This window comes from Alexandromys fortis, unplaced genomic scaffold (assembly GCF_014885135.2).
Source record: "Alexandromys fortis isolate MF-2015 unplaced genomic scaffold, M_Fortis_MF-2015_v1.1 scaffold_3, whole genome shotgun sequence".
NCBI lineage: Eukaryota > Metazoa > Chordata > Mammalia > Rodentia > Cricetidae > Alexandromys > Alexandromys fortis.
Genome location: NW_026067909.1, coordinates 10,649,526 through 10,659,665, shown reverse-complemented (window position 1 = coordinate 10,659,665; position 10,140 = coordinate 10,649,526).

Sequence of the window (10,140 nt, the reverse complement as noted above, 5' to 3'; positions counted from 1 at the left end):
AAAATCTCACATGTCAGCAAAATTAGCTTCTAATGATTGTATGTTAGGGAAGATTTTGGCTTCCTTGTGCACTAAACTTCCAATGATTCCTTTAAACACTATCTTTGACCCTTCAGATTTATAATCTATCAATCCTTATTACACTTCTCATCTAGATAGGCAGCAAGCAGACAGCACTCAGGGTGATTCCTCCTTTAAAAGATGACTTTCTATCATCTGAGTTAGAAAGGCCTGGTATATCTTACCACACACAATCTTGGAATAAGTATCCATAATTTAAAGGATACAGTACACAAGAAAACATCTACAATAACTTAGAGACAGCATCAGAATATTCTTTTTATTTGGCCTGCTTAGGTCAAAGCAACTAGAAATTGAAAACAAGTGTGTAGGTTGCCAGGGCATGATGGGGCAGAAATGAAACGAGTAGAAGCAAGCATGGAGCAAAGGAGTCCTGAATAGCCTAGAGACAAATTGTCCTAGAGAGTCTAGGTACCAATAGCAGCCACTAAGACCCATCACAGCCTGCATCCCCAGCCTCCTGACCAAGCAGATGGATTCTTCTTTGCTTTCAGCTCTTGTAGCTGCCCACTGGCAGCACCTGGTAATGTATTCTTTTGGTCATCTCCCCCCCGCTCAAACCCTGTATCTTAGTTAGGGCTGCTATGGCTATGATGAAAGACCATGACCAAAGCAAGTCTGTGAGAAAAGGTTTCTTTGGCACATGTTTCCACTTCATAGTTCATCATTGAAGGAACTCAAATGCAGAAACCTGGAGACAGGAGCTGATGCAGAGGCCATGAAATAGTGCTGGCTTGCTCAGCCTTCTTTCTTATAGAACCCAGGACCACCAGAACAAGGATGGCCCTTCCCACGGTGGGCTGGGTCCTCCCCCACCAATCACTAATTAAGAAAATGCCTTTCAGTCAGATCTTATGGAAGCATTTTCTCAGGCGAGGTTCCCTCCTCCCAGATGACTATAGCTTGTGTCAAGTTGACATAAAACTAGCCCACACGTCCTGGGATCTGTGCTTTCAAGACTTTGCTGTGGGATGATAAGCACTGACATGAGCCTTGCACGTCTAAACCACTTACAAAGTGTCAGCTTCTTTTGATACCTGGCTAGTGTTGGAGGTACATGGCTGAAAAAACCCTTTTCGAGATAGAGTTTCTCTGTGTGGTCCTGGCTGTCCTGCAACTCACTTTGTAGATCAGACTGACCTCGAACTCAAAAGAAATCTGCCTTCCTCTGCCTCCCGAGTACTGGGATTAAGCCATGCACCACCACTGCCCGGCACTGAGAAAATACTTAAGTCCCTTCCAGAAACCAATAAATATATCACGTAAAGCAATGAATCAAAATTAAAACAAAAGCTAAATAAAAACCTAAAACAAACACATGCCATGGAGATCAGGTGGAACCTCCTTAGTATAGTGCAAAAGGGGCAATCCCTTGAGGGCTCAGAGGCACCAGGAAATTTATGGGTGCCACCCTTTTGATTTATGCCCTTTGCTTATCGCATGGCATTCACCATCTTTATGATGTCATTAGCCAAGAGGATGGCAAAACACATAGTTACTTTCTGCTCGTGAACTCAGCCCCATGATAAAGTGAGACATCTCCATGGGGGGCACAAGTCCCTGTGGGATCTACATGTAACACAGCTTAAATGTAGATAGTTTCACCCATTTTCTTTTTCTTTTTCTTTTTTTTTAAGGACAACAATCATCACGTTTATTTCATCAAGTGTTAGAAAACATATTGGTTAATAGAACACTCATAGATGCTTGTGATTGTATACCAGTGAACTATATTATCTTAATTTTTAAAAATTTCTTTTATTTTTTGAGACTATAATGTAATTACATCTTTTCCCACCTTCCCTCTTTCTTCCCTCAAAACATCCCCAAATACCCCTCCTTGCTCTCTTTCAAGTGTATGGCCTCCTTTTCCCTTGGTTGTTGTTATGTACATATATGTATGCACCCATTTTCTTACAAAGACACCTTCGTTAGGTTAGCATGCCGTAGGAGATGGCTCTTATGGCCTAGGCTGGTAGGCCCCAAATAGCAAAAAAACAGAGGAAGGAATTCTGTGGTCTTAACCAAGAAAGTTGAGTATGTATTTCTCACCAAATTGTAACTGTGCATGCCAAGTGTTGTCATCTGGATCTTGTTTGAACGTCCCCTCAGCCCCTAGGCACAAGATTTTGCTTGGCGCCATTTTATCCCACTCAAGCACAGTGTGGGCTGAGATCAGATGGATCTGTGACTCTCTGTGCTGGCTGAAATTTAAAACTTTTGGAAACCAATTGGTTAAAATAGTTAATCCTGACTTAAAACCTTAGTAGCCTTGTGTGGCACATTTAGAAAGCCAGCTAGGAAATCAGCTGCCCGATGGCATCGTCTGAGGCAGCCAGACTTAAGCACAACAAGAAATTGTTTCTGCTCCTTGCGCCAGAAGATCTCTGAGGGATCTGGGTGGAGAGGGAAAGAAGGGAAAATCCAGTGCCCATGGAGGTGTGTGTGTGTGTGTGTGTGTGTGTGTGTGTGTGTGTGTGTGTGTGTATTTTGGGTTTTGTTTGTTTGTTTGTTTTGTTTTTTTGTGACAGGGTTTCTCTGTGTAGCTTTTGAATCTGTCCTGGTAATCTCTCTATAACCCAGGCTGGCCTCAAACTCACAGAAACCCACCTGCTTCTGTCTCCCAGGTGCTGGAATTAAAAGAGTGTGCCACCACCGCCCAGCAGTTAAGTACGATTTTTGTTTTTGTTTTTTGAGACAGGGTTTCTCTGCGTGGCCCTGACTGTCCTGGAACTGCTCTGTAGAACAGGCTGACCTCATACAGAGATTCACCTGCCTCTGTCCCCTGCGTGCTAGGATTAAAGGCGTGTATCACCAATGCCTGGCATATTTTCTTATAAGACTAATATGGGCCAGGCAGTGGTGGCACACACCTTTGATCTCAGCACTTGGGGGCAGAGACAGGCAGATCTCTGTGAGTTCAAGGCCAGCCTGGTCTACGAGAGCTGGTTCTAGGACAACGGGGGCTGTTACACAGAGAAATCCTGTCTTAAAAAAAAAAAAAAGACTAAGATGGGGAGTCAGGATGGACCTGGGGCTTCAAGCCAGGAATTCTAGCTGCTTAGGAAGCTTGAGGCAGGAGGATCAAAAGTTCAAGACTAGCCTCGGGGCTGGAGAGATGGCTCAGTGGCTAAGAACACTGGTTGCTTTTCCAGAGGACTTGGGTTCAATTCCCAGTACCCATCTGGTGGCTCACAACTGTCTGTAACTCCAGTTCCAGTGAACCTGACACCCTTGCACAGACAAAACATCAATACAAATGAAATAAATAAAATTAAAAAAAAAAAAAGACTAGCCTGGGCTACAGTGTAAGTTCAAGGCCAGCCTAGGAAATTTAGTAAAACTCTGTCTCAAATAATCACAAAGAGCTTAATGGTAGCATGTGTGAGATCCTAGGTTCAATCCCAAGCACTGAAAGCATAAGAAAGATGGGGATCCAGGCCTTCTTTGGAGGCTTCAGCTCATATCACCTGGGGGCCATGGACAGTTGGGTCCAAAGGGGTTTCTGGGAGAGGACTAGGTCAGGAGCACAGGCTTGGTGACAGATGGGAGACAGGGCATAAGGTGAGCTAAGAGCAGTCTGAAGTGTGAGATCAAGGATATGGACAGGCCAAGACAGGAAAACTCAGAGCAAGTCAACTTCAGTGAAGGTTTCCTTGGTAGCTTTGATAAAAAGCACAAACAGAACCAGGGGACATGGAGATTGCCATGGGTCTGTGCAGAGCCCCAGACAGTAGCAAGAAGGCAAGGTCCCATGCTAAGTCACCGTGTGTCAACAGTACATCTTGTCTCTCAGGGAGCACGGCCGGCCGTGACAGGAGTGGGAAGACCCCACCTGAAGGTAAAGAAGCCACACCATGGGCCATGCACAGGCAGAGCAGAGCCCTGGAAGTGGTCTGGGGCAATTTGGTTGCTGCACAGATGTCTTTGAAGATGAGAGTTAGACAGAGAAGCAGAAAGACAAAGTGAAGAGGCTGGGGTCCAGGCAGGAAGCTGAGGTTCTGAGGTGGCATCTGAGGTTCAGGGGTACAGAGAGGTGGTGGCCCTGGGAACTGCACTGGATAGTTGGATCCTCTGAAAACTCATACACTGAACCCCCGACTCCTCAGACGCTTCTCACAATGTGGCTATATTTGAAGCTGAGACATTTAAAAAAAAAATGGTAATGGTAGAATGAGGTCACCAGTGTGGTCCTGATTCAGTCTGACTGCGGTTCTTACAGGAAGAATGGTCAGGGCACTGAGACATGTGAGAGCGTTCGTCGGCAAGCCAAGGGGAGAGGTCTCCGGAGGAGCCAGCACAGTGACACCTCCATTTCTGACCCCTCCGGTCTCAAAGTGTGAGGCAGTGAACAGCACTGTTTAAGTTCCTGGCCTGTGGACTTTCCTGGGTGGCCTTGACAAAGTGGTGGTCTCCGTCAGAAAAGGAAGACCCATTGCTATAATGAGCAAGCCTCCATCTTAGAGACTGGGCTTCCCACTGCATCCCATTCTCAAGCCAGATCTACCACAGCTATTCTGGAACCCCAGGTTCCTCCTTGAGGACCTAAGGCTGGTCCTCTGGCAGGGGACACTGAAAAGGGGACCAGGCTAGGATCTGTGTCATCGAGAAGGTCCCTGTTTGCACCAGGCATGCAAAGGGAGTCCATAGGCAGACATAGCTTCCAGAACCTTGGCCATTAGACATGGGGCCTGAGGAAGGAAGACAATATTTGCAACATACTTGGAACAGGAAGAGGACTTGGGACATATGTGTTGTGGGCTGAGTCGCTTGTGGGCAGAACATGGTGGGAGCCCTACCACAGTTCCTATCTGTAGAATCATTTCTTGGGGTCTTGCCATGGAGAGCAAGGGTGAACAACAATGCATCCTCTCTACACAGAAGCTGGTGTGGATTCCTTACCCCAAGCCAGCCAGGGGTGCAGTAGGAAAGCATGAGGGCTGTGTTCCCATTAGCAAATAGACGGCCAGGGATGGGAGAGGAGGGGCCATCCTGGGTGTCTCAGGGTTTCTATTGGTACAACACCAATGACCAAAAAGTGAGTTATGGAGGAGAGGCTTTATTGGGCTGACACTTCAGCAGCGCTATTCATCAGTGAAGGAAGTCAGGACAGGAACTCACACAGGGCAGGATCCCAGAGGGCAGGAGCTGATGCAGAGGCCGTGGAGGGGAGCTGTTTACTGGCTGGCTTCCCCTGGCTTGCACAGTCTACTTTCTTATAGAACCCAGGACCAGCAGCCCAGGGATGGCACCACCCGCCATGGGCTGGGCCCTCCTCCATTGATTACTAAATGAGAAAATGCCTCACACTTGGATCTTAAGGCGCCATTTCCTCAGCTGAAGCTCCTTCCTCTGATGACTCCAGCTTGTGTCAAGTTGACACACAAAACCATCCAGTACGCTGGGAAAATCTGCAAAGGGGCAGGGACAGCATGGCCCAAATGAAGGGCATTAGGAGAAGACAGACATTGGAGAGAAGTCTCAGAGTGTCCAGGCCAAAGGTCAGTAAGCTGTGAGCTGAAAGGAGGGTCAGCGTCAGTCCAGAACCTAACCAGGAAACAGTGCTGCCCGGGGAACCTTCATTCTGGTCTTCCCATCTTAATTGATATAAACAAGACAGTTCCCCCCAGACATGCTCACAGGCTAACCTGATTTAGACAGTTCCTCATGGAGACTCTTCCTAGGTGAGGGCAGATATGGGAGGAAGAGAGTCTGGAGCTAAGCAGAGACAACAATGTGTCCCCCTGTAGTTGACAACAGTTGCCAAGATGGAGATACCTGGGGGCAGGGGAGTCTAGCCTGTGTTTTTCTTAGTGGAGCAGCAGAGTGAGCAGGCAAGAGGAAGTTCCTGGTGGGTCTGGGGGCGAGAGGATAACCTGAGCTGTTATGTGGAACCTGCACTGTGCCTACAGGACAGTTATTCCCCCACGATGTGAGGCACCTTGTGAGGAGAGGCCTTTACAAGCCTCTAATTAGAGATGGGCAGTCAAATTATCTCATGTGAGAAGAGAGAATTGGGGAGCTAGGGGAAGTAAAGGACACTACAGTGGGGCCCGAGCTGGGCTCCTGTTGGTCCCTCCCTGGTTTCCCTCAACCCCCACAATCTTCAGAGTTGGTTGAGCAGATACACCTGGAAGTGTGAAGGACATACCCAAAGGAGTAAGAAGAGGACCAAAGTGCAAGGGGGTGGGGCAGGGTCTTTCTGCTGACCTTGAACGTGAGTCCAAGGATGTGGAGGTCCAATGGGAGATGCTGTCTCTCTTGGGTTAGGTAGGCTCCCTCTGAAGACAGTGGCGGGGTTATGTATCTGTTTCAGGAAGGCCATGAGTCAGGACAAAGACTGTGATAAGGATGGATGATTGGGAGGTAAATATGACAGGGACAAGGCCAGAAGGAGCCATGTTCCAGACGGGGTTTGTGCAGAGGCCGGGCACTTATTGGAGGGCAGGTGTTCCAGTTTCACATCTGTCACTGTGATAAAATACTCTTGCCAAAGTAACTTTAGCAGACAAAGGCTTTCTTAGTGTGTGATCCCAGTTTATGGTCCATCATGGCGGGAAAACTACAGAGGTAGGAACTTGAGATTCCTGGTCACATCACACCCATAGTGAAATGAAGGGGGAAAAAAATGCATGTGTCTAATCTTAGCTCCATTTTCTTCACTCTTATACAGTCCAGAACCTAAACCAGGAAACAGTGCTGCCCGGGGAACCTTCATTCTGGTCTTCTCATCTTAATTGATATAAACAAGACAGTTCCCCAAGTGTTCTTGGGAATGAACTGTCCTCTGGCTCAGCTTGGGTGGCTAAGCTTATGTGTTTGCAGAATTAAACGAATACAAAGAATTTTGGTCATTTTGGAAACTGAGCGGAAAGGTAGACTCTAGGGCTAAGGACAAAAAATGGCCTGACGGGTGCTCCAAGGAGGCTGCTTGGAGGAGGCCACAGGGGAATTCTCTAGGCCTGGGCAGAGGCAAGCTAGCTGTTCTAGGGCTGACTTCCCACAGACTGGTGGCCAGAGGGCCAGTACTGAAGAGAAAAGCAGGAGGGAAGTACCCAGTGTCCATCTGGTCAAGCAGGTGTTCCCTTCCCTATGCCTATTTTGTAACCTTACCAGGTTTAATTGAGGCCTAATGTTGGGGTGAAGTAGGTCTGGACCACTGAGTTCAACTCTAACACCCCAGATTTCAGGCCCCGGCACCACATGGAGAGAGCTAGAGCTGGTAGGCTTGTTCTAGACAGACTTGGGTGAGGAACAAACATACACAGAGCTGGCCTGGGTAAAGCCGGTCAGGTCCTAGTCTCCCATAGCGTGGGGCACTGCAGGGTGTCCGTGGGCAGTTCAAGGCAGTTCAGGTGCTAGAAGGCCAGCCAGTCTAGCTGAATCTTGTGAGCTACAGGTTCAGTAAAAAGCCCTGTCCCCCATAAATCAGGTGGTGAGTGATAAAGGAAGACATTCTCGTCGACTTCGGATTTCCGAATAAGCACTGCCGGCACGCACATTGATGCATTTGAGAAAAGTTTAACTTTTCAGAGAATTAATCTCACACTGTCAGAAATATCCAGAATCAGAGTGGCTTGGGCAACTACCAAGTACCCTTCCCCTTCACTCTCCCCTTGTGACCGTCCAGGTGGGAGTAAAGGCTTTCTAAAGAGACAGGTGTGCTTCTCTTCTAGGCTATCAGATTATTAAAACAATGGCATCGGAATTTTCCCAGGAGTCTCACGCTGGGGAAAGGAAAGGCTGAAGCCTGGTGCCAGTGGGGGGGGGGGGGCTGTCTCCCAGAGAGACCTCACGGAGTTCTGAGAACTTGTCAGACCGCCTTGCAGGAGAGCCTGGAGCTGACAGTGATGGGTCAGTGACGGGCAGGCCCACACCCTGACCAGGACTGCTTAGCTATGCACACCTCCTGCCCCCTGTTTAACCCTGAACCTCATGTCCGGACCCCCGAGGACAGACTTGGGAGTCTCTGTACCTCTTTGTCCCTCTTCCCAATGTGGCTGCTCCTCTCTGCTTTTCAGGGTTATCTGTTTGAGGACGGTGGCTGAGCCTGTGTTGCTAGGGCTAACATGCTTACCTTCTCTGTCAGCCTCCATTTTCCCCTTCCTTATCCCTAAGAGTCCACAGCTTTACAGTCACTTTACTAACATGAGAGCAGTCCTCTGCTGGCCACAGGGCAGTTACCAAAGTAGCCAGTGTTTGATCTGCCAGTTTTTGTCCTGTGATTGGCTTCCACTCTTTCTTTAATTTTTTAAAATTTTGCATTGACCGCTTTTTGTTTTTCTGAAAAAATATTCAGCACCCACAACCACCTCCTGCTTGCAGAAGAGAATCTTATTAGGACCCAGTCTTCAGTCTCATTCCTGGGTTGTCCCTCCCAAGAAGGTGCCTGCACATCAGACCCACAGCCTGGCACCTGCCCACCCTCGAACCTGGCCACCCTTCCACCTGCCCACTTTTGTACCAACCATGCATGCACCACCTCATATACCTGCCCACCTAAGCCCTACTTCCTTGGTCTTCAGCGGACACTTTTAAAAGTAAAGCCTTTAATTTCCTTTGGCCACTGCTCTGCCCAAGTTGCTTGGGATGCCAGGGGCTCTTCAACTTTTGACCTCGCTGTGTACCCTGTAGGTATTTCTCACCCCCATCTCTCCTGCTTCCTCCCCTCCTCTCACCAGCCCTTCTCATGTCTAAAGAGACCATGATTTGCATCTCAGCCCAGATCCCATATCTTGTCATTATCCAGGGAATTCTCACAGACATCCGGACCCCACGGTCCACAGCCAGCTTCTTATCTGCTCTTGAACTCGGGGGCATGACCCCAGGTCCTTTGCTCCCTTGGCCACTAAGTCCTGGTTGCCCACTCATTCCATGTCTCTGTTAGCTTCTTCCTCCCAGGAGATGGTGCTGGCTCCCCTACCCCATTCCCTACCTCGCCTCCTTACAAGGACCGTGCACCTACTGAGAGCTTTTTGGAATACAAAGCTGTGGAGGACAGGCATCCACTGCTCCGCTTAGTCTTGCTGCTTTGGCAATGTATGACTTGTCACCAGGGTCACTCCATGAGGTCATGGACAGCATTAAGCACAGGGGTATGGCTCTGCACATCACCCTTGGGTCAGTTGGTTTGGTTTGATTTGTAAAGGTCTCTCGTATTTCATTCATTCACTGGAAAAATGTAGTAAGTGCCCGTAAATCTGCCATCCCGCCCAAGAGTTATATGTCCCAAGCTTATATCTGTGAAGAGCTCTGCTCCTGTATGCCCCCTACTCTGTGCCCACTGCCCCCTCCAACCCTGGATAAACATAATCTGGAGTTTTATATTTGATATTTCCTTGCTTTAAGAAAAAAAGAGACAATTTTTTTAAAAAATAATGTTAATAATATTGTCTACTTGACAGGATCTAGAGTTCCCTCGAGGCAAACCTCTGGGCACGTGGTGGCTTAAATGAGAACTATTCCTCTTGTTGGAACACTTGGTTCGCAGTTGGTAGCCCTGTTTGGGGAGGTTCAGGTGATGCCTTCTTGCTGGGGGAAATGTGTCACTGAGGACGAGCCTTGAGACTAAAATCTAGCCCCACTTCCAGTTTGTTCCCGCTGTGTCATGTCTGTGGTGAGATGTGAGTTCTTTTCCTGCTCTGGCCACCCTACCTACTGTTGAGTCCTGCTCCCCCCATCATGATGGACTCTTACCCAACTGTCTTCCGTAAGTTGTTTCCGGTCATGGCGATTTTTTCCCCAGCATCAGAAGACTAGCTAATACTTTGGCATGTCTGAGGGAGAGTTTCTGGTGGAGTCATTGAGGTGGGAAGACCGTCCATAACCTTGGGTAGCACTGACCTATGGGCTGAGCCAGAGAGAATGAGAAGGAGAGAACGAGCTGCAAGCCAGTCTTTGCCACTCTGCTTCCTGATTGCTGATGCCGTGTGACAAGGCACACTTCTACCACCATCCCTTCCCACCGTGATGCACTGTATCCTCCAACCATGAGTTCAGACCAACCCTTCCTTCCTCCTGGGGTTTCTTCATCGGGTATTGTCGCCACAGTGAGAGGAG